The sequence below is a fragment of the Halichoerus grypus genome, chromosome 1, assembly GCF_964656455.1.
Source record: "Halichoerus grypus chromosome 1, mHalGry1.hap1.1, whole genome shotgun sequence".
In the NCBI taxonomy this organism is placed as follows: domain Eukaryota; kingdom Metazoa; phylum Chordata; class Mammalia; order Carnivora; family Phocidae; genus Halichoerus; species Halichoerus grypus.
Genome location: NC_135712.1, coordinates 2,513,437 through 2,535,390, shown reverse-complemented (window position 1 = coordinate 2,535,390; position 21,954 = coordinate 2,513,437). Strand labels below are relative to the sequence as shown.

Here is a 21,954-nt window from a genome sequence, read left to right as displayed (position 1 = left end):
AGGACCCTGGGACCATGACCTGAGCCGAAGGCAGACGCTTAACGACTGAGCCACCCAGGCGCCCCGACAAATACAGTATTTTGAGCTGATCTAAAAATTCGAAGTAACTATTAAGTGGCCATCAAGTGTCTGAACGATGAGGTACATTTAATTCGTTTTTTAGAAGTATTTATAAAATGTGTGCATACAGTAAATTTAAACTTTACTACCTAGTAACAATAGAGTTGCCTTACCCCTGTCCAGCCAATAACAGTCTCAGATAACAGTCTCACATTGATCCTTCCAGAAGTTTTCTGGATGTGTACATGCGTATACTGCTTCTCAGTACAGGAAGGAGATCCTTGTATACACACTGCCCTGCATCTTCCCTCTCTGTCTTTTTTAATTTAACAAATCTTGGAGATTATATAATATCAGCATATGTAGAACCACATTAATTTTTTAATGTTCTAAATTAAAAATATTATTAAATGAATATGCTGGAGTTTATGGAACCAGGTGTCTATGGGTTGTTTTCAGATTTTTGTTAATTATATGCCGTAAGTCAGAACATCCTTCTATGCACATCTGCAGGCTCCTGTGGGAATTTACCTGTAGGACAAGACAGCTAGAAGAGACGCTGCGGGCTCCAGGGTTTTAGGAGTAATACATTTCCACCAACCATGCAAGCCATAACTCCTTTTTCAAGCATAAGGGAGTTGTGAGTAGAACAGGTGCACGTATGTGTATTTTATTTTATTTTAGTCCAAGTGTTTTCTGAAATAATGGGAGGAGGTTTAAAATAAGACCCAGCTGATTGTAACAGCGCCTGGTATTTTAAATAGTTTTCCAGTGAAACCGGTCCAAGTTCAGGAGGTCCAGCTTGACCTGAGGACCTGAACAGGCAGCGGGTCAGGCGAGGTACCCAGTGGAGAAAGCAGAATGGAGATGACCCTCCTCCTGGCTGCACTCCCTGGGGCTGTCCAGGCTGGCCACCAGCAGGTGCTCCGCGGGGAACTCAGGCAACCCTGTCCAGCTGGGGCGCTCTTCAGGCAAGAGGGGAGAGCGGTCAGTGACCTGGGAGCGGGGTACACTAGCGAGGCCGGTTCCAGGCGACCGCCCCCCCCCCCAGTTCCGGGAAGCTTCCTCCAGGATCAAATTGATACAATGTTGCCGGCCTGGTGCCAACTATAAATAAGTCAAAGGGCGCTGCACGTGGGTCTGAAATCTATCCTCCCGCGGAGCCGAGGCTCCCAAGACGGTCCCCACGGTGACGCGCGGGATCCATCCCCCGCGGCGGCGGTAACACGCCCCCCCCCCCCCCCCCCCCCCCGGCCGTGACCCGGGCTAGGGGAGGTGCTCACGCCCGGAAACAAGCCGGTGCCCGCGGGGGTGAGGGGACCCCAGGGAAATGGGGGGGTTCGCGGGGTCGCCCGACCCGCGGTGCTGTCTCCCCGCCCCCCCACATACTGCGCCCCCACCAGGTCCCCTCCCTGCGTCAGTCCTGCCTCCTGACCTGCCTGGCTGGTCCCTCAACCCACGTGCCCCGCCGGCTCCGGTCCCCGCCCCGGATTCACGCGCGTCCGTTCCCCGACCTCTGCCAGGACCCCTTCCCCGCCTGCGCCCCCCCGTCCCCCCCTACCCCCCCGGCCAGGAACCCCGCTGTCCCGCGTCCCTCCCCACGTGTCCCCCGTTCCCCACGTGTGTCCCCCCCGGCCCCCCCCGCGTCCCCCCCGAGCGCCCCCCCGCGTGTCCCCGCGTGTCCCCCCCGCGTGTCCCCCCCTCCTCGCGCGCCGGCGGAACTGTGGGATCGCCGCGCACAGGAAGTGGCGGGGCGGCGCGGCCGAGGGCGGAGGGCGGCGGGCCGGGCGGGGCGGGATGGGGGCCGGGGGCGGCGGGCGCCGCACTCGCTGAGGCCCGACGCAGGGCCGGGCGCGCCCAGGGCCGGAGCGCAGCGGCCGGAGTGGCCGTGGAGGCGACGCCGAGGCCGCGCGCGCGACGAGCAGGTGGCGGCGGCTGCAGGTGAGCGGCGCGGCCCCCACCGAGGTCGGGCCCCCCTCCCGCCGCCCGAGGTCGCTCCCCTCCCCCCGCCCCCCGCCGCCCCAGGTCGCTCCTCCGCCCGAGGTCGGCCCCCGCCCGAAGTCGGCCCCGGGCCCGCTGGCCCCGCGCCACAGTGGGCCGGCTGCGCTCCGCCCGGCGTGGGGCCTGCGGGAGGACGGGGGGGGGGGGGGGGGGGGGGCTGGGGGTGGTCCGTGGGCCCGGGTCGTCCCCGCACCCCTGGCCTCCCCGGTGCCTTGTCCGGAGGAGGCCCAGGACACCTCCCTGTCTGCCCCTCTCAGGCCGCTGCAGCCTCCAGGGGAGGGGGCCGGCGGGGGGGGGGGAGCCGCTGGGGGAGGGTCGCCCCGGGAGGGGCCTGGTGGCCGGGGCTGAGGGAGGGCGCGACCCCCCCTCCCCGCGGACTCTGCCCGGGCCCCCTCTGCTCCCCCTGCGGTCGCGACGGGCCCCCTGCCTGGCTCCGGGCGCTGGGGACCTGGGACCCTGCGCGTCGCCCCTGACCCCAGCAGGCCGTGGTCCAGGCTTAGTTTCACTTTTTGCTCAATCCGAGGGAGGGCTGCAGGTGGAGATGCAAAGGGGGTGGCGTGTGCTGAGTTTTCAGATTTGACTTTGGCGTTTGGACCAAGGCCGACTGTGAATTTCCACCGTTCCAGTCAAGTGATGGGGTCAGTCAGTGATCCAAGAGCTGTTTGGGGCCCGAGCCACCTTCACCCCCAGGGCCACCCCCAGGACCCTGGAAAGGAGGATTATTAGCAGTTGCAGCTACCTTGAAAAATTGTGCAGTTGTGTTTTTTTTTTTTAACTTTGAGAGAAGTTCAGTGCAGTAGGGAAAATGCTTTTATAAATGGCTTCCTGGGCCTTTTTTTTTTTTTTTTTAGCACAATATTAATAGTCTTGTCTAAGGCAATACTTGAACAGGTAGGTTCCTTTTTGTAGGAAACATGATCTTAATAGAAGGAAAAATGAGGACCGCTGGCCTTCAGAGTCTGGGATGGGAAGCAGCGCCCATCCGAGAAGTGACAGTCATCCCAGGGAGCCCAGGTCCACCACTGGTGTGCTGGTGCTGCTGGGGCCCGGTGTGGGGGGCTACACCCAGAGCCCCCACCCCCACCCCTTGCTCCAGGTTACAGTTCTGCAGGCTGATGATACTCACTTATGGGTTGCTAGTCCACGTTTCTCTGTTGAAAAGCTTCATAGGGAGTCTCAGTCAGATTCTGAACATTCCCTAATTTGATCACTTCCTTGCTGCCCCCTCTTCCTTTTCTAGATCATCATGACTATGCACCCCCCCTTCTCATCCCCTTCAAAGTTTTAGAATTAGCCGGTTATGGCTCACTTCTGTATCCATTTCTCAGTCACCCTTAGGGATCTCCATGATTACATTGTTTAAAAGAGAGGCTACATGGGATTGACAGGATGGGAAGGGCCTCTTCTTGGCCCTGGAAGGTACAGTCGCCTTAATGTCTTGAGCCAGATGTCATGTGTATGTGTATGCATAGTGGCCATGTGTGGCCGGAGTTTGCTGTTCATGCCACCCGTGTGGGGCCCTACCTGGAGAATCTCTACCAAGAGGTCTGTGTCTTAACAATAAACTGAGGCATGTGCGAGGGCAGGGTGAGAGGCAGGGTTGTAGGATGGTCAGGGAAGGTGCAGGAGGGATATTTCAACTGCCTCCAGGGAGGGTGCTCTCGGCCCTGGGCTGGCCCACGTGGCAGGCTCAGCACCTGCATGAGTGCTCCCTGGCCCGAACATGGTCTGTGGGCCAGCGCTGGGGAAGCAAACAAAGCAGATATTTTATTTTGAAAGGTAGAAAAAGTGTATCCACCAAGGTGATCTGTCCATTTTTACTCCTGCTTCCCACTGAGTTCACCCTGATACGTAGCCCGTGGCCTCTGATCACACCTCAACCTTGGAAAAGAGGTCTGTGAGAACAGAGGTCTGGCTGCCTGCTGAAGGTTAGGTCACAGATCAGCATGACCAGGTTTAAACTAAGATCCACAGGCTCCCATCTTCTGAGACCCCACCATCTGCTAAAAGTCCATACATTTTCATCTGGGGTCAAATCAGAGGTAGGAGGGAAATATTGAAATCCTTGTAAACAGGGAAAATAAAAAACAGAAGTTGTGTTGAGAAGAGCGAGATTCACGGGTTTTTTTGGACGGGAAGGGTCTGGTTAACTTGTCCAATCACATTTTACCCCTGAAATGCACATCTTCTGGTGACTTTCAGCCTGACTTAACATGGGAGACAGGGGAGAGCATGCTTACGGTGTGGACCAGGTGCCCCTCACTGTGAGCAGCGGCGCCCGTCAAATCTGGCAAAAGCAGTAGCTTCCGTCTCTAGCCCTTTCTTCCCTCCCTGGCCTTGTCAGAACTCAAAGAGTTTACTGGTAGAAGTTGTGGCTGATTGATATTTATAGAGCAAAGGACCTGAGTGGCTACATTTGTCTGTTTCCTTTTAAATGATTTGTATAAGGTAAGATCTTTAGTTACTCAGTAAGGTCAGACTGAATTTTATAAAGCAATTACTTAGAAATCTCATAGATTTGACTTTTGGTTAACCAAAGAATATTTGAGGCTTTAAATGAGTTGTTTCAAGTTGTAAGGGAAAATGTCTGTGACTTAATTGCCCTTCCTAAAACTACTTTGTAATAATCTTAACATTCATCACAAATTACTAATTTCAAAATGCTGCATTTTAGGCAAACACATGAGTGGTATGTTCTTGGACAGGCTTCCTTTCAGTTATTAAAAGAATTTGCCATGTTTGGATTATCTTTGTGGAGCGAAGTGTGAGAGGTGGTGATCTTGGGAGGGCATCTGTGCGACCATTTGGGAGGTGGCGGGCGGGCTGGGGGGAGGCCGGCCCCCGCCCTCACTGCAGGGTGCAGTCTCGCCAGCTGTGGACGCTGTGGTTTGATCGCTGTCCCTTCCCGAGCGTAGCTGGAAGGGTCGCAGGTAGGGTACATTTTTCGATGCTGGTGCTAGCAGATCGATATGTGACAGGCGACATTCTTCCATACGACTCAGAACTGAGGCTGGGCACGTGGTAGGAACAGCGTGCCAGTGGCCGAGAGGCCTGTCCCCAGGCGACTTGGGGAGGCCATGCATTATTAATGTGGATCTTCTCGATTCCTTTCTGAAAGTGGGTGGGGAGTGAAATCTGTAATAAAGAAAAATGGTAATGAATTCTACCGCGAGCAGTAGTAAAAAGCTGTATGCTGCAAGGAAGTACCTTCAGCCAGATGTGTCGCTCAGCGGCGAATTGTATCCCCTATGGTGGGAACCTGGTGGGGGAGCTAAGCTCTCTTCATCACGTTGTTGGCTGACCTGAAGACTTCAGAAGCATGTGCTGACGTTAAAGAGTGTCCCCTGCCTCCTCACTGAGGCTTTACATATTGTCCTGTGATAACAGCTGCAACGACGGGGGCTCTGTGAGGTGTTTCATGTGCAGATTATGTTGTCTGATTCTTGGAAAAGCCCTGTGAGGACAGTGGCCTCGCCCCCATTACATGGACGGAGAAACTGAGCGGGGAGGGCTTGGTGGGGGTTGCTCAGCTAGCAGGTGATGAGTCTAGACTTCAAAGGTCTTCTCGAATCCAGAGCACCTTGATACTCAGAAAACTCAGTTATGAAAAATCTACATTTTTGAAACTAAGTGGTTGGCTTCGCGCAAGTAGTCATTTAAAAACTTTTTACTTCCAGAAGGCTACACTTGGTGGACTGGGGATCAGAAATCCCCATCTGAGATGGTGGAAACAGATACATGCTAGATATGATGTTGCATTGGAGAAAAAGTCAGGTTATGCAAATTCGTGTGTGCTCAGCTGCCTTGTGCCCTTGGTGGGAGTGAGGTGAAGGGCTGTCCTGGGGATGAGTGTAAGGAGTGCACCAGTGGTTGGTCCAGCATTCCGAGCACTGGTTTCTACTGGAGGCCACTGTCCAAGTCTAACTGGAGCCACTGAATGAATGTGCCTTTTATTAGGAAGATACACATAATCCTCATGTTCAGAGAGAAGTCCGTCAACTGGTATACCTTGCAAAATAAGGCTTAATAGCAGCGATTTTTGCCAAAATGGGCCAGAAGTCAGTTCTTACATGGAGAGTGCATCAGTTTGGGTGCCGCAGGAAGCAGATGCCCAAAAGAGAGGGGCAGGAGGTTAGCTGGGAGAGAGGCTGTGGAGGCCAAGGGGCACAGGGGTGGGGTGCTATGGGGGCCCTCACCATGTTGGTCTGATGAGGTGAGAGGAGACAGCGGTGGTGGAGAGCTGGGGAGGGAGGACCTCTCATGCAGCTCTGAGAAGGTCTCAGCCGGGGGCCTCTGGCTGGGACTGCCCCCAGCCCGGGAGCCCGGCATCCCTCAGGCCCGGCTGTGCGTGGAGGGCGCGTTGCCACCGTGCGGCAGGTTCTCCCTTGAGGGGGCTCTGAGTGTCCAAGCCCTGTGACTGCCTCACAGATGACGTTTAGTGACTTCCACAAAAGTGGAAGGATGTGGTAAACATGATTCTCCAGTGTTGATAATTGTGCGGCACGGGTAGTGAGTTGGTTTTGTTTTAGAAAAAGCCCTGTGGTTATGGCAGGTCTCCTTCGCTGGGCCCGGCGGTGAGCTGGTACCCGACAGCAAAGCATCCGGTGCTGGGAAAGAACCGGGGGCTTCCAGATGGTCGTGGAGGGCAGAGCAAACACACGTTAGCACCCGTTAGTGGTTATTTTCAGCTGTGTGAGTCAAGGGGCGTACTACTATAACTTGGGTTCTAGCGAACATGTTAGAAAATGCAGTGCAGGGGAGCCTGGGTGGTTCCGTCGTTAAGCGTCTGCCTTTGGCTCAGGTCATGGACCCAGGGTCCTGGGATCGAGCCCCGCGTCGGGCTCCCTGCTCAGCGGGAAGCCTGCTTCTCCCTCTCCCACTCCCCCTGCTTGTGTTCCCTCTCTCGCTGTGTCTCTCTCTGTCAAAAAAATAAATTAAAAAATCTTTAAAAAAAAAAAAGAAAGAAAATGCAGTGGCAGCCTGCAGTTCACCTCTGGCTCCAGGCTAATGTGGCATTTTCTCGGAGCTCCAACTGCTTTGTGCCCTTCACTTCTTTTCTTTATAGTGTAGGGAGTTATTGGGTACAAACATTTCTTTTTTGGTAAATAAAACTACATAAAAGTTGTGAACACAGATTCTGACAGAGGCCAGGCAGGAAGGGGAGCCAGGGGAAATGTAGGTGTGAAACAGAGGAGGACGGCTATGTGGACAAGAGTGATGGCCGAGGCCTCTTCTCTTGGGCATGCTCGCCGGACCCCCAGCACTGACCCCCAGCACTGCCCCAGCCAGCATGACCCCAACACGGACCCCCAGACACTCACCCCCAGCTTTGACCCCCAGCACTGAACCCTCACCCCCAGCACTGACCTCCAGCCAGCATGACCCCCAGCTGACATGGCCAGGTGAATGCAGGACGAGAGGAAGTAGATCTTTGGTCTGCTAGGACAAGGCAGAAATCTGGTTTTTTTTGTTTTTTTTTTTTAAAGATTTCATTTATTTATTTGACAGCAAGAGAGGGAACACAAGCAGCGGGGGAGTAGGAGAGGGAGAAGCAGACTCCCTGCTGAGCAGGGAGCCTGATGCGGGGCTCGATCCCAGGACCCCGGGATCATGACCTGAGCCGAAGGCAGATGCTTAACTGACTGAGCCACCCAGGAGCCCCTGAGAAATCTGGGTTGTTGTATGCAATTATTTATTTTTAACAAACTGCAGACCAAATAAAAAAATGTTGCTGCCGGAATTCAGCCTATAGGTCACAATTTTTATAACATCTAGTCTAAAACATTTGTTTAATTTTTGAAATAAAGTAACTGAGCTAATGAAAGGAGGACAAAATGGGCACTTTTTAAATGCATGAGAAGCAAAAACATGGATAACAGAAACCCGAGGCTTCATATGCAGATGAAAACCAAAATATTATTCATCCATCTCAAGCAGGGCTGCTGGAAACAGGATGGGGTTCTCTGATGGTGTGGGGAGGGGACGAGGAGATAGCACCCAGAGTCCGTGTCCGCCGGGAAACGGGAACTCTGTGCGTCTCTACGTGTGTGCAGGAGGCCCTCCTCAAGTCAGCACGAAGATCAGGTCCGCGAAAAATGTTTACAGAATGTGCCCGAATGCTCGCCGGACAGCACTCCTAATCCGGACCCATGTCTGCGGACCCCCTTGGCCACTGGCCCGCTGCAGGTTACAGCCACCGGGTGGCGTGGCTCCGGCACGCGAGTGTGCCTGGCGGCCCCGCTCTTTCTCCGACGCGTGTCCCACGCTGCACAACGGGGGACGCACGTGCTCTCGAGCGCTTGATCCTGTCATGAGTTCTCGCAAGTGGAGTGGATGCAAAATGTCCTGTCTAATTGTGGCCTTGATTTGCATTTCCTGCCTGATGCTGCTGAGCGTCTCCCTGCACGGATGGCCGCCCGTGTTCCCGCTCTGAGTTCCTTCACCTGCTGTTCTTAACCTGTGGTTCTGCACCATCCATTTCCTCGTGTGTGTGCCCCCGGCCTTCTCCCAACTGTGTCCTGTCTTCTTACTTTATTGGTGAATAGAACCGCCTGATTTCCTGTGGATTCACCCATCTTTCCTTTTATGGGTGCTGCCTTTTGCCTGTTGCTGAGAAGTCCTTCCCCACGCTGGGGCACTCATGCGCGCTCCCGCATTCTCTTGTGGAAGTTCTGAGGTTTGCCTCCCACCTGGAGGCCCCTCATTCCTCTGGAGCTGACTCTGTGGTGTGAGAAGCGGGGAGCCCAGTGCTCTTCTGTCCCCACGGGAGCGCCGCTTGTCCACAGTGGTCCCTGCCCCCCTGGTGGCACTGTGGCCACGTGGCCACGTGTGCGGGTGCCCTCTGTCTGGTTCTCTGTCCCTCTGGTCGGTGCGTCTGCTCATCCTTCCTGCGGGGTCTCAGGAGCAGCTGGCCATTCCTGCTCTTTGCTTCTCTGTGTTACGTGTTAAAGTCGGCTTCTGAAGTCTCATGAAAAACTGTCAGGATTTTGACTGAAATGGCACTGACTGTGTAGATCAACTGGGAGGAATTTTTCGCCGTCACGGGCCATTCTTCCTGCTGTGAACGTGGCCTGTGTCTCCATTAGTGCAGATTGTCTGTGGCTTCCCGTGAGTCTCCCCCACGTTCCTCAGCCTGCCTACGTCTGCACTTACGATTACTCCCAGGGGCCCTGATGACTTCTGTTGCTTTTCTAAGTGGCATTTTTAAATTTTATTTATTAAAAATTTTTTCTAACTCCTTGTTGGTGTTGAGCAGAAATGCATTTGATTTTGGGTATTGTGTTGATAGCCAGTCACCTTACCAATCTCCATTTCCTGTCATTTATTTGTAGATGTTTAGGATTTTCTTTTTCTTTTTTTAATTTACTTTTTTATTTTGGGGGGGCAGAGGGAGAGGGAGAATCTCAAGCAGACTCCCCGCTGAGGACGGCCGTGGGGCTCCATCCTGCGACCCTGAGACTGTGACCTGAACTGAAACCAAGAATCAGATGCTTAACTGACTGAGCCCCCCACGTGCCCCCCCTTTTCGGGTTTTTCTGTGTGGACGTCATGTCATCTGTGAGTGGTAATGGCTTTGTCTCTTGCTTGTGCCTTCTTGTTTTACGGCCAGTCTGGGGCCTTCAGGACAGTGTTGAATGGAAGTGCGACAGGGTGTCCCGGTTTTGTTCCTGATTTTAGGGAAACACTGCTGTTTCCCTTTCCGGTGTTGGCACGACAACTAAGCAGTTCCAAATGTTAGTTCTTTTTTTACTTTTTAGAGAGGGGGTGCAGAGGGAGGGGGAGAGAGAATCCCAAGCAGACTCCCCACCCAGTGCAGAGCCCGACATGGGGCTCGATCCCACGACCCTGAGATCATGACCTGAGCTGGAACCACGAGTCAGAGGCTTAACTGACTGAGCCCCCCAGGCACCGCCCCCCCTCGCCCCCAATCTTAGCTCTGAATCCTCCTGTTGCTCTCCCTAGGATCAGAGGTGGGAAGACAAAGAAAAATATAAAGAGTAAAGACTCACCTGCACATCAGGGAGATGTGGAAATGTAACCCGGGGAGGTGCTGGCCCACGCACCAGGGGCTGCGACATGAAAAGGCTGCAGAAACCCAGTGTTTGGGAAGGTGTGGAGCAAACGGGCGCTGCGTGGAGGAGGCCACGTGGTGGGGCCTGCCCCGGAGCCGGTTCACTCCCGGGCGTGCACCAGTATGCGTATATCAGGACCCCCGTGCAGGACGTCCTGGCAGCCGTGGTCCTAATGCACAAACCCTGGAAATGCTCTAAATGCCCACCTCGAAAGAACACGAAGAGGTAATAGCTTCTGGAATATTCACACGGCGGGGAAGAGAACGACGCGGTTACACGAGCAGGCGTGTGTGGCTGTCACGGGCGGGCCGAGCGAAGGCTGCGTACGGCCCGGTTCCGTTCCTGCGGACACAGTGCTGCGCGGCTGGGCCCGGGGAGTGGCTTCCCGGCGGGGTGGGGAGCGTGCACGGCTCCTGGGGGCGCTGCAACGGTTTCTTCCTTGAGCCATGTGTTGGTCACACGGGTGTGTGTGCTGTGTGCACTTTCCTGTGTGTATATTATACTGAAATCAAAAGTTTTAAAAAAGAGTAAATGAGAAAATTATAGAGACAGAAGGCAGGCAAAGGAATCCAACAGATGTATCATCAGTGAACCGAATAGCCCGACCAGGAAACCCACACGGTGCAGCCGCCAACGACGTTCTGGAAGCTTCTGTCGCTGGAGAGGCCTGTGCTGAGCGCCTGCACCACCCGGAGCCTGACCTGGGGGGGCGATGGAGAGACCCGGCTTGCAGATACTCCCGGGGCCCAGGGACCGTGCTTGTCAGGGAGAGGAAAGCAAGCAGCCCGCTGGGGGTGGGGGTGGGGGGTCTCAGGAGAGAAAACGGGGGCCGCAGGCTTGTCCGGACACGCGGTCCTTCCAGGGCCCGCTGGGAAAGCGCCAGCCAACCGCAAGGGGACAGTCAGCTCATGCGTGTGCCCGCGGTGGTGGCAGGAGGGCGGCATGCGGCTGTGGCAGTGACAAGGGCCGTCCAGCCGGTGTGGCCGACCTGAGAGTGAGCGGCCCCGCCTAGCGGGCTGCACCCCGTGGCAGGCAGCGCACTTCCGGCCCCCGGGGACTCCGAGGTGCCTTTGGCCCCAGCCAGGAGTGACCCGGGCCGCAGGTCCCACATCCCTGAGTGGGACACACCCCGCCCAGGAGGCTTGGGGGGAGGGGGGGGGCTCCTCACAGTCACACCGACCAGGGTGTCAGCCGCGCTCCCGGGACACGTGCTCCAGGTACCCTCTGCTGGTGCGAGGTGGCCTGCCAGGCTTAGGCTTGGGCACAGCCCAGGGGCCTGTCTCTGGGTGGCTGGCTTCCTGTCCCTCAGGGGAAGCTCCTCGGGTTTAGAGCCACGTACGCGGGGTGGGGGAGAGGGGTGAGAACACCTTTTCAAGCTCTCGTGTTGGATGATGACATACTGGGAGGGGACTCAAGAGGTCAGCGGTTCCTTCGCATGGGGGGCAGGGGGACGGTGTGGCAGGGGCACCGATATTAATATACCTCCTTGGACAGTGTCACCTGTTCCAAATGGTGAAGTTACAGGAACAGAGATTGCCTATTTTTCTGTATATGCTTCCTTTCAGGTTAAGAAAGTTGTCTTGTTTCTAAGAATATTTTGCTGAAAAGGTTTTATAAAGACTTCTTCTGCATGTATTGAGCGGATCATGTACGATTTTTCCATTCATCTGTTAATTTGGTGAAGTACATGGGTCCTTCTTTGCCTTCCTGGAAGTATCCCAGCTTGGCCGTGGTGTATGATTTTTTGCTACATTACTGTGGTTGGTGGGTAATATTTTGTGGGGGATTGTCTGCACCTGTGTCCAAAGTGAGTTTGGCTTCTAATTGTCCTTTGTCACATCCTGTCCTTGTGTGGTCTGCTCCGAATGAGCCAGACTCCTGAGGGGTGGTGAATCCTCTCTGCTGTGTGGCAGAGCTTCTGCAAGACCGAGGTCGCGCATTCTAGGTGTTCTCTTGGCCGTGGCCTGGCCTCTGTGTGGATCCACGATTAGGTCCTGGTTCTGTCTCTTTAAGAGCCGCAGACCCGTCAGGGTTTCCAGTCCTGCCTGGATATGGTTTGGTAGCTTCTTTTCCCAGGGAGTAATCTGCACGCGCTTGCTGTTTCCATGTCACCGTCATCCCCCGCTTCCACGGTGCAGGGGTCCAGGCGTCGCCGGGTCCTCAGGCTTGGGCTGCGGCTGCGGTCTTACCTGAAGGCTCGACGGAAGGGCCCTTTCCAAGTGCACTCCTGCTTTGTCGTCAGGATTCAGCCCCTGCCAGTACTTGGTCTGAGCGCCTCTCAACATGGCAGCTTGCGCGGCGGAGCGTGCCGGCAGGACGCAAGTCCCCGTGCTGGGAGGCCTCATCCCACGTGGCCCTTCGTGGCTCTCATGAGCCCCTTCTGGGAGAAGCCCATGGCGAGGGGGTTGCGCCGGGCTGTGAACCACGGGGTCATCTTGGGGCTGTCCACCACGTTCTCCGTCACATTCACCTTCTCCATTTCTTGGTGCAAAGGTCATACTATTTTCTTAGTTTTCAAATCTCTCTCTGACATGAAGTTCCCTTTCATTTCTAAAATTGTTTTTGCTTTTCTGTTTTCTTGACTCCTCCTAGCACAGGTTTCTCTCTGTTACTTTATTGCTGTTGACGAAGAGCCCGCGTTGGGTTGGCGGCTCACCTCCACAGTTCCTTTGCCTTCCTTGCCTTTATTTCTCGCCGTGTTCCTTGGGTTTATTCCAGTGTCTCTTTCTAGGTTACTGAGTTGACTCATTATTATTCTTTTAATTCTGTATTACTTTTTCTAAGCAAAGCTTCTTAATTTTGAGACCTGATTTCTGTCCTCAGACTTTTGGGCTCTCCCTGTCCCCGCTCTGCTCTGCTGCGTGCCATGTGTTTGGGGTGCGGTGCTCTCCCTGATCAGTCTCAGCACCTTTAAATGTCGTTGTTCTCCTGTGACCCAGGAGTGAAACAGAAGGCACTTTTACTTCCTAAATGCATGGCGATTTTATTACTGACGTCAGCTTCAGCACCTTGTGGGCAGAGGCCACGGTGTGTGTGGCGCTGAGTGTCCGGCCGTTTCTGAGAGTTGGATGGTGTCACGTCACGTGCCCTGGCCAATGCGGTGGCCGTCCCACCAGCTGGCCTCCCGAGCCCGTCTCCGGTTCTCTCCGGCCGCTCTGCGCTCCCTCCCTCTGGCGGTCTTCCGTCTCACTGCGGGGGGGGGGGGGGCTTTCTTCTCACTCATCCTGCTCTGGATTCTGTGTGCTTCCTGGAGATCAAGTGTTGTGCTTTTCATCATTCTGGAGAAACCCTGGCTGTTAGTTTGCTGAGCGCTGCTAGGCTGGATCACACCACCCTCCAGCGTCTTCACCCTTGTTCGTGCTGCTTCTCTGTCATTTCGTGCTGCATCCCAGGTGATTTCTTCAGGCCCCCAGCTCTGCCTCCCCGCCCCGTCTGCTGTGTAACCAGCTCATGAAACTTTTCATTCTCTTTGGGGCGCCTGGGTGGTTCCGTTGGTTAAGCATCTGACTCTTGATTTCAGCTCAGGTCATGGTCTCAGGGTCGTGGGATCGAGCCCCATGTCGGGCTCTGCACTTGCTTGAGATTCTCTCTCTCCCTGTCCCTCCCTACCTCCCCCCTCCTCCCACTCGTGTGCACATGCGCACACGCACGCACTCTCTCTCTCAAGTAAATCTTTAAAAAACAAAATTCTCTTCAGTTCCTTCCAAATCTGCTGCTCTTCTTGCTGGGTATTCTGTTCCTTGCATGGATTTCAGTTTCCTTTTTATCTCCGAACACTTCATATACAGCCGCTAATAATATCAAATAATGAGGATGATAATCACAATAATACCAGAGTCTGCATTTCTTGAGGGTTGAATCCCACCACTTGCCCTGCTGCATCTCATGCCCAGAAGCCAGTCTCTTGTGTAAATTTGGATTGTGGGCTGATGTTCGGGTGGGCCCTGTCCGTAGCTTCCTGCAAGTCTCCCCGGAGAGGTTCTGCTGCTGCCGGGAGTCCTGGAGTGGGACTGATGTGGGAATGTGTTAGTTCCTTTTTCTTTCTTTCTTTTAAGATTTATTTATTTTAGAGAGAGCGAGAGAGAGTGAATAGGGGCAGCAGAGGTAGAGAATCTCAAGCAGACTCCCCTCTGAGCACGGCGCCCGACTGGGGCTGGATCTCATGACCCTGAGATCATGACCTGAGCTGAAACCAAGAGTCAGACTCTTACCGACGGAGCCCCCCAGGCGCCCCCAGGTTAATTTTCTGGACTCAAACAGGGACTTCTAAAGATGTCACTGGCTAATAAGAAGGTCTGCCGATAGGGGAAGGGGAGAGAACGTCACAGCCTTCGGTGTCCCTAATGACTGAGGTCACCTGGGGACACACATGTACTCTCGGGGAGTCTAAGCCAAGAAGACCCTCCCTCCCCAGCTCATCCTTGTTAAGCGCTGTAACAAGTTTCAGACGCAGTTACAAAATGTGACTCAGAATTTGTCCTCGGTGACCTCGGCTTTCTGTTGACTCCTCTGCCACCCATCCACCTGGGGTGATCTCTGCTGTTTGAGAACCAGCAAAGTCACCATGTGAACAGTTTCGTTCAGGTGAGGCTTGTTCGCTGGCTGAAGAGCCCCCATTCACACGCGGTACATGGTACACACGGTAATGCCAGGCGTTTTAAAAAAGATGATGCTGATATCTTAGTGTGTGATAGATCACATGTGCAGATTTTGGAACTAGAATCTAAACGTAAAGGAAAGGCTATTCGGTATCTAGAACAGGGTTATTCTCAGGGCTCATCTGAGGCTGTCTTCACGCTGTGTGGTGAGCCCCCGCCCCCAGCTCTGGTCCCAGCCCTGAACCTTCCACCGCACACTGTGCATCTTCTCTCAGGTGGGCACTGGGAGCTCAGTGGGTCCTTTCCTGTCCATTCTGCTGGCACCCACAACCCTTCCTCCATCTCCCCAGGCCCTGCCGGGGACCCCCTTTCCTCTGTGTCCCTCCCCCTTTCCCAGCCACTCACTTGTGGAACCTCCTGCTTCCAAGACCCACCACCCTGCCTCTAGGCAGGCCGCACTGGGTTACTCCAGCGAATTCACTCCGATAGCCCGAAGGCCGTCCCTGCTCCCCTCTGCTCTGATCCCCTGCGGGGACTCTCCACTGACGTCCACCTCCTCTTCCTCACGCTCTTCTCCTGCTACACCCGTTCTTTGGCTTCCCCACTGAGCCAGGTTCTGACTCGGCCCTCACACACCTACGTCTAGACTGCTCTTTCCCTCTTTGCCTGGTGAAATCTTAGGTATCCTTCAACTTGGCTGTCACTTCGCTAGGGAAGCCGTCCCCTTCCCCGTGAGTTAAGACACCTGCACACATGCTTTTAACACACGGTCCCACCTTGCACACGGTGTTTGTGGCTCGCCCTCCTTAGCTCACATTGTGCTGCTGAGCTCTGCCGTTCGCGCTTGTCATTGGGTAAAGACCATGAGGGTTGGGCTTGGCTCCGTGGGGTTCGCAGCCAGCACACTGTGGAAGCGCGTCGGAAGGAGGTGTGCACACATCGGGCACCTCGTGGCCTTGGAGATGGCACGTGGGCAGCGTGCGGCGGTCTTGGCCGGGCTGCCCCCAGGACCAGAGCACTTAGAAGGTGACTCATCGAGAAGGGAGAGTGGGAATAGGAACCAGGGCTGAGCTCCGCACAGGCTTGTTCCAGCCGGCCCGGGTGACCAGCACCCCGGCGTGCCCGTCCTCTGACGCCGGCTTCTCCCTGCTTTTCCCCGTCGGGTGGAGCTGGGGGAGAGGGTGGGTTTTGTCCGTGGCCGTGGCAGCACGGTCGTTACAGCGGAGCGTCTCGCTGGGTCCTGGCGTGTCTCTGGAACACGGTAGAGGCCGTTCTGCCAGCCCGCACCAACATGGGGTGACTGTGTGTCATCCCAGAGCCGGGCGACGTGTTGGTGCCAACTTTGGCCTTGCTGCTGAATCATTTCATGGCTCAGCACATCCCAGAGTAGCGTCTTTTCTCCCTGGAAGCCACCAGCCTGCCAGCAGCAGGGACTGCTCGCTGATGAGCGCCCCTGGGACAGCTGCATGGCTGCTTGGAGGGGACACGTAGGGCGCCTGTCCCTCTGTGCTTGTGTGGTTCTGCTGCGGCCTCTCAGGGGCGCGTGTGGGAGCTGCGGGGCCGCGCGCACCCTCGTGGACCCTGAGGGTCTGGGGCTGCGTGCGGCCGCGGGCTCCCAGAGCTGCGACCTGTTCGCTGTGTGCATGGTTCCCCGTGTCACAATTTTGCTTATTGCCGTGGGGGTGTGTATGGGTCACATCTACGCCTGTGGCCTTTTGAAAATGAACCTCGAAATTTGCAATCACATGGATGGTAGGACAGGTTTATTTAACAAGAGTGCTCTTACTCCCGCTCATACCTCCACCAGGGAAGGGAGAGAGAGGCGCCGGGCCGCCCCTGTGTGCGGACACCCGCACGTTTCGGGTGTGACACGCGTGACACTTAACAGTGTGTTGTCTGTCGCCGCTGGAAAGATTGTTTCCAGGGCTGGTGGTTTGACGGCAGAGTTCGCCCTCCGGACACGGTGGGGTGGTGGGGGCGGGCAGGGGGAGAAAGAATGCAAACAACAGGGAGGCTTCTTATAAATGAGATTGTTTGAAATGGTAAGTTCATCAGTTTGTTAAGGGCTACTGTAACCTAGCGGCTTAAGTAACAGAAGTGTTTGGTTACAGTTTCGGAGGCTGGAAGTCCGAAACCAAGATGTCTGCAGGGTTGGTTTCCTCTGGGGGCCGGGAGGGTGGCTGTGTCCAGGCGTCTGTCCTTGCTCTGCAGACGACCTTCTTTCCCGTCTCTCCACGTGGTGCCCTTCCTGCATGTGTCTCCGTGTCCCTAGATTAGGGCCCACCCTGGTGACCCCATCTTCACAAGCTGCGTCCGCTATGCCCCTGTTTCCAGATGCGGCCTCCTTCTGTGGCCCTGGGGGTCAGGCCCTCAGTGTGTGAATCCAGGGAGGACATGATTCCACCCATAACAGTAAGCTGTCTTTATTTGCCAGGAGCTCTTGTAAAGCCCTGATTACTGCCGGGATTTGGGGGGATTAGAAGGGAACTGTTCAACCGTGTACAGTGAGGTGCATTCTAGTCGAGACCTGTTGTGCCAGGCACACGCTGGTGGTGGCAGTCTGTGCGTGGCCCCCAGCCTCCGAGCTCATGCCGGACCATAATCCGGAAAAGTGCGTTTCCTTTTCCCTGAGTGGCGGCGTCCATGCTGGTGGGTGGTGTTGGTGGTGGCCGTGGACCCTCCGGGGTCAGACAGGCTACGCCCGAGCCTGGTGTCCACGCTGGATCCTGCCTCGGTTCACCTCCTCTTGTCCCACCTCTCACCGAAGTCACCACGAGGAAGCTTCGTGCCTGACAGCGAATGCTGGCATCCCTGGGGCCGCAGTCCCTGGGCAGTGGCGGGATGGTGGCCCAGCAACGGCCCGGCTCCCAGGGTCCAGGCTGTGGCCAGCAGCGGACTGCCCGGCCTTAACAAGAACAGTTTTGGGAAAAGAAGGAACTTGAAAAGGGAACGATGATAATTACTCATCATTTATTCTTTGTCATTTATTATGCATTTATTTCCAGAAAGAGATTGGTTTCTTCTTCTCCTTCCAAATTTTGTAGAAGGAAAAGAAAATTGGAAGTATTTAATAATTTTATCTAATTTCTACTCTGTAACTTGTGATTATATTGCATTTCCAAGAAGGAGTTGGCTTTTTTTTAATTAGGAAATACTTTAGGAAAAGAAAACACATAAAATATTGACCCCCCGTACCTACTAACCAGTGGAGGAGTTAATTTATCATTATAGACACATTTGAAGCAAAAGAACTAGTGAAACTAAAAGCTTCTAAAAACCACGTAAATGGAAAAGGGAAGTGGGAGGAAGACAATCCCGAGAGAATGTCGTATCTTAGCTTGTGCTGCCTGAGAGCTCCCGAGGCCCATCTCGTGGGGGCCGCGTCTCACGGGGCCACGCTTGAGGTGTGCCCGCTGAATTCAGATGTGTTCTCACTGTGAAAGGTGCATCCATTCAAAGACTTAGTAGGAAAAAAAAGAATGTAAAATATCTCATTAATGTTCTTTTATATTGATTAGAAGTTGAAATGATAATATTTTGGATGTGAATCGGGTTAAATAAAATATGACTACATGATTTTTGCCTGTTTCTTGTTGCTTTTTTAACGTGCCTGCTAGGGACTATACGACTGAAGGTGGGCGTTGCATCTGTGGCCCACGTCATGTTCCCACTAGATGGGGCTCATCATGATTCTCAGGAGCTTCACGGGGTGGAGGGAGGCAACATGGGACCCTGGGCAGCCCCTCATCTCCGAAACCTACAGCTCCAGAGCGAGTGAGGCGGGTCTAACGTGTGTCTACCTGCCGGACCCCGGGCCCCCTTTGTGCAAGTGCACTTGATACACAGAAAATGCTTACAACAGGGTCTGGCAAATACCGACCACCCATGAGTTTGCTATTATTATTACTAAAATATCCTGTAGTGGCTCCTTTACAGTATAGACAGGGATTGTGTAGATAGTCCCCACCCAGAATTTTAAAAGGCTGTGTGTTCCACTGTGGAGATGCTTGGGCATGTCTACACTAGGAGACAGGGTGGACCGCCCTTGCCTGTGGCAGGTGCGGCTGAGAGAGGCAGGGGGATGGGAGCCCCACACCTCCCCGGGGTCGTGTTGGGTTGACAAGGCAGAGTGCATCTTCCTGGGCGGATCTCGTAGGTGGCTGCGTTCCTGGAGGGCCACCGGGCCGGAGGGCCAGCGGGTTTCTCCAGCCACAGGTCTGCAGTGGTCCAGGCCGCCTCGGTGCCGTGCCCTGGCTGGGCTGTGGGAAGCTGCCACCCAGGTCCTCCTGTCACCTCTGGCCTTGGGGACGGCAGGCTGGCCGCCAAGCTGCATCCCAGGCCCAGGCCCTGGACACAGGCTCTCCCTTGTTGTATGGACCATGCCTGCCTGTGCCATGGGGGCAAACACCAAGTGGCCATGGGGCCCTCCCTGCTCCTCCTTCCCCCACTCTGTCCTTCCCCGTCCTTCTCTGTCACGGGAATGTTTGAGTGCAGTGATCTAAGTAGTGCCTTTCTCAGTAAATACGCTCTCCGCTGGAGAACACACCGTGGCGAGTGCCCCGGCCCCCCCGGCCGCCTCTTCCTTCTCGCTGCTCCTCCTTCGGCAGTTTCTGGGAGGGGCACCTGTGCTTCCTGGTCTACGTGAGCCTGTGTGGCCACGTGGCCCTTGCGGTCCCCGCCCCCGGCTGAGGGTCCGACCTCGAGTGTGGGCACCCCACAGCGTGGACCGTGCCCGCCAACTCTCTTGTTCCCGTGTCTGCCACCCCTCTCCCCGTCCCCTTCACAATCCAGTTCACCAGAGCCTGGCACCAGGGTGCCAGTGTCCCCGCCGGGTGGCCTCCGGGCCGGAGCAGTGGCCCCCAGCCGATGGGCGCCTGGGGAATAATGTCCTGCCCCGTGTCTCTCTCCACTTCCACGGGCCGCTGTCTGATGTCGCTGATGTGGAAGGAGCCGTGTCGCCCTGTTCCGCAGCCCTGCTGCCCAGGTCGCCCGCCACGTGCAGAGGTGGCCGTCCCCAGGGGCAGGGGCTCGGGGGCTCGGCGGCGCTGGGACTCCTGCTGTGGCTGTTTGGGGTGTCTGTATCTCCTTAACCATTTGTCAGTTATTCTTCCCAGGACTTTGTCCTTTCAGCTACATTTGAAGTATATTGCCGTGAAGCTGTTCATAAACCCCACTTGGTCTTAAAAACCCCGCAGCATTGGGTTATTTTTCCTGACGTTATTCATGCGTCTCTCTCTCTCTATCTTGTCTCTTGTCAAAACTCTGTCAATTTTATCGATCCTTTCAAAGAGCCAGCTTTCTGGCTTTCTGTACAGTTTTTATTTCATTAATTTTGCTTTTTATGTTATTTCTTTTCATTTTCATTTACTTTTTGTTTCTCTAACTTCTTGAGTCATGTTTTATGTCAATTGTTTTCAGCCTCTTAAAATTTTCTGCCGTACACTTAGGTGTAACCCTCGATCACTGAACTGTTTCAGCCTTTATAAGTCGTGATAGGAAATCCTTTTGTTACTATTCCATTCAGTGGATTTTTAAATATGTAAATTTTTTCACCATTGATAACTGTTTTGGATTTCTAAACCTATGGTGAGGGTGCCTGGGTGGCTCAGTCGTTAAGCGTCTGCCTTTGGCTCAGGTCATGATCCCGGGGTCCTGGGATCGAGCCCAGGCTCCCTGGGAGAGAGAAGGGTCTCTGCTCCACGGGAAGCCTGCTTCTCCCTCTCCCACTCCCCCTGCTTGTGTTCCCTCTCTTGCTGTGTCTCTCGCTGTCAAATAAATAAATAAAATCTTTAAAAATAAATAAATAAACCTATGGCGATTTTATCAAATATCTTTTTGTTGCCTTTTAAAATTATTATTTTATTTTTTTTAGCTTCAGTGTATTGTGGCCAAAGAATATGCTCTGACTGCTGCTTGTCTTTGGAAATGTGTTGAGACTTGCTTTATGGCCCAGCATCTGGTTCAGTTTTGGAAATGTCCTATGTGTCTTTGAAAAGATTATATTCTGCACTTGGTGGGGACAGTGTTTTGTGTAGGTTCATAAAGTTTATGAATCATGGTATTCAAACCCTCTATATCAGGTTGGCAAACCACAGCCCATGGGCCAAATCTGGCTCTCTACCTGTTTCTTTCTTTCTTTTTTTTAAAGATTTTATTTATTTATTTATTTATTTATTTATTTATTTATTTATTTATTTATTTATTTGACAGAGAGAGACACAGCAAGAGAGGGAACACAAGCAGGGGGAGTGGGAGAGGGAGAAGCAGGCTTCCCGCCGAGCAGGGAGCCCAGGACCCTGGGATCATGACTTAAGCCGAAGGCAGATGCTTCACCGACTGAGCCCCTCAGGCGCCCACCACCTGTTTCTATAAATAAGATTTTATGGGATCCCAGAGACACTCGTTTGTTTCCGTGTCGTTCGTGGCTGTTTTGCACGAGGACAGGGTTGAGTAATTGTGGTAGAGACCATTTGGCCTAAAAAAACCGACAGTATTTCCTGTCTGGCCCTTCCCAGAACATGTGTGTGCCTCCTCGTCCTTATTGATGTCTTTCTTAGATGTCCCTGCTCTATCAGTTAGGAAAGAGGTCCAGTTATCTCCGCAGATTTGTCTTATCCTTGCACTGACATCCACTTGCTTTATGTATTTGGCGGCTGTGTTATTAGTGATACAGTTTCTACATTGTTGTATCCTCCTTGTGGCTGGAGTGTCCGCTTCGCTGACGAAGGTGTCTCCCCCCGTGATGCTGTGGGCTTTACCTCTACTTAGAAATTCACATGGAACCAGCAGCTGTGGGTCCGCATGTGCCTGCAGAGCTCCTCTTGCTTTTAACCTTTCTGTCTCTTTATATCGTAGCTGTGCCTCAGAAGTAGCATATGATTAAAGTTTTTTTAAATTGAAGTTTGACAATGGTTTTTTTAAAGTCTGACAATCAATTAAATTTTTTTTAAACTGGAGCCTTTATCCAGTTTCCTTTAAATGTAATTACTGGTGAAGTGAGTTTCAGTCTGCCACCTTGTATTTTCTGACTGCTTTATCTGTGCCGTATATCCCCCTTCCTTCTCTTTCCTTGCTTTTTTTTTTTTTTTTTTTGAGGTAATTACTGATCCTTTCATTTTTATGCCCTCTAGCAGTTTGGAAGTTACAGACTTTTCTTTTGATGGTTTCCTCAGAAATTACAACATTCATAGTTGTCAATTATCTGACATTAACCAGTTCTTTAC

General features: G+C 53.8%; 1 protein-coding gene across 2 annotated transcripts in view; it reads left to right on the top strand.

The window, feature by feature from the left end:
- Window positions 1-21,954, top strand: part of AGPAT3 (1-acylglycerol-3-phosphate O-acyltransferase 3) — a 150,203-nt gene that overhangs the window by 57,728 nt on the left and 70,521 nt on the right. Inside the window, exon 1 of one of the 2 annotated variants that reach the window (XM_036098991.2) lies at window positions 1,858-2,001. The exons of the other annotated variant lie outside the window; for it this stretch is intronic. The gene's annotated coding sequence lies outside the window, so the exon portion shown is untranslated. Of the gene's footprint in view, window positions 1-1,857; window positions 2,002-21,954 lie in introns of those variants that run through there. 2 annotated transcript variants of the gene reach the window in all.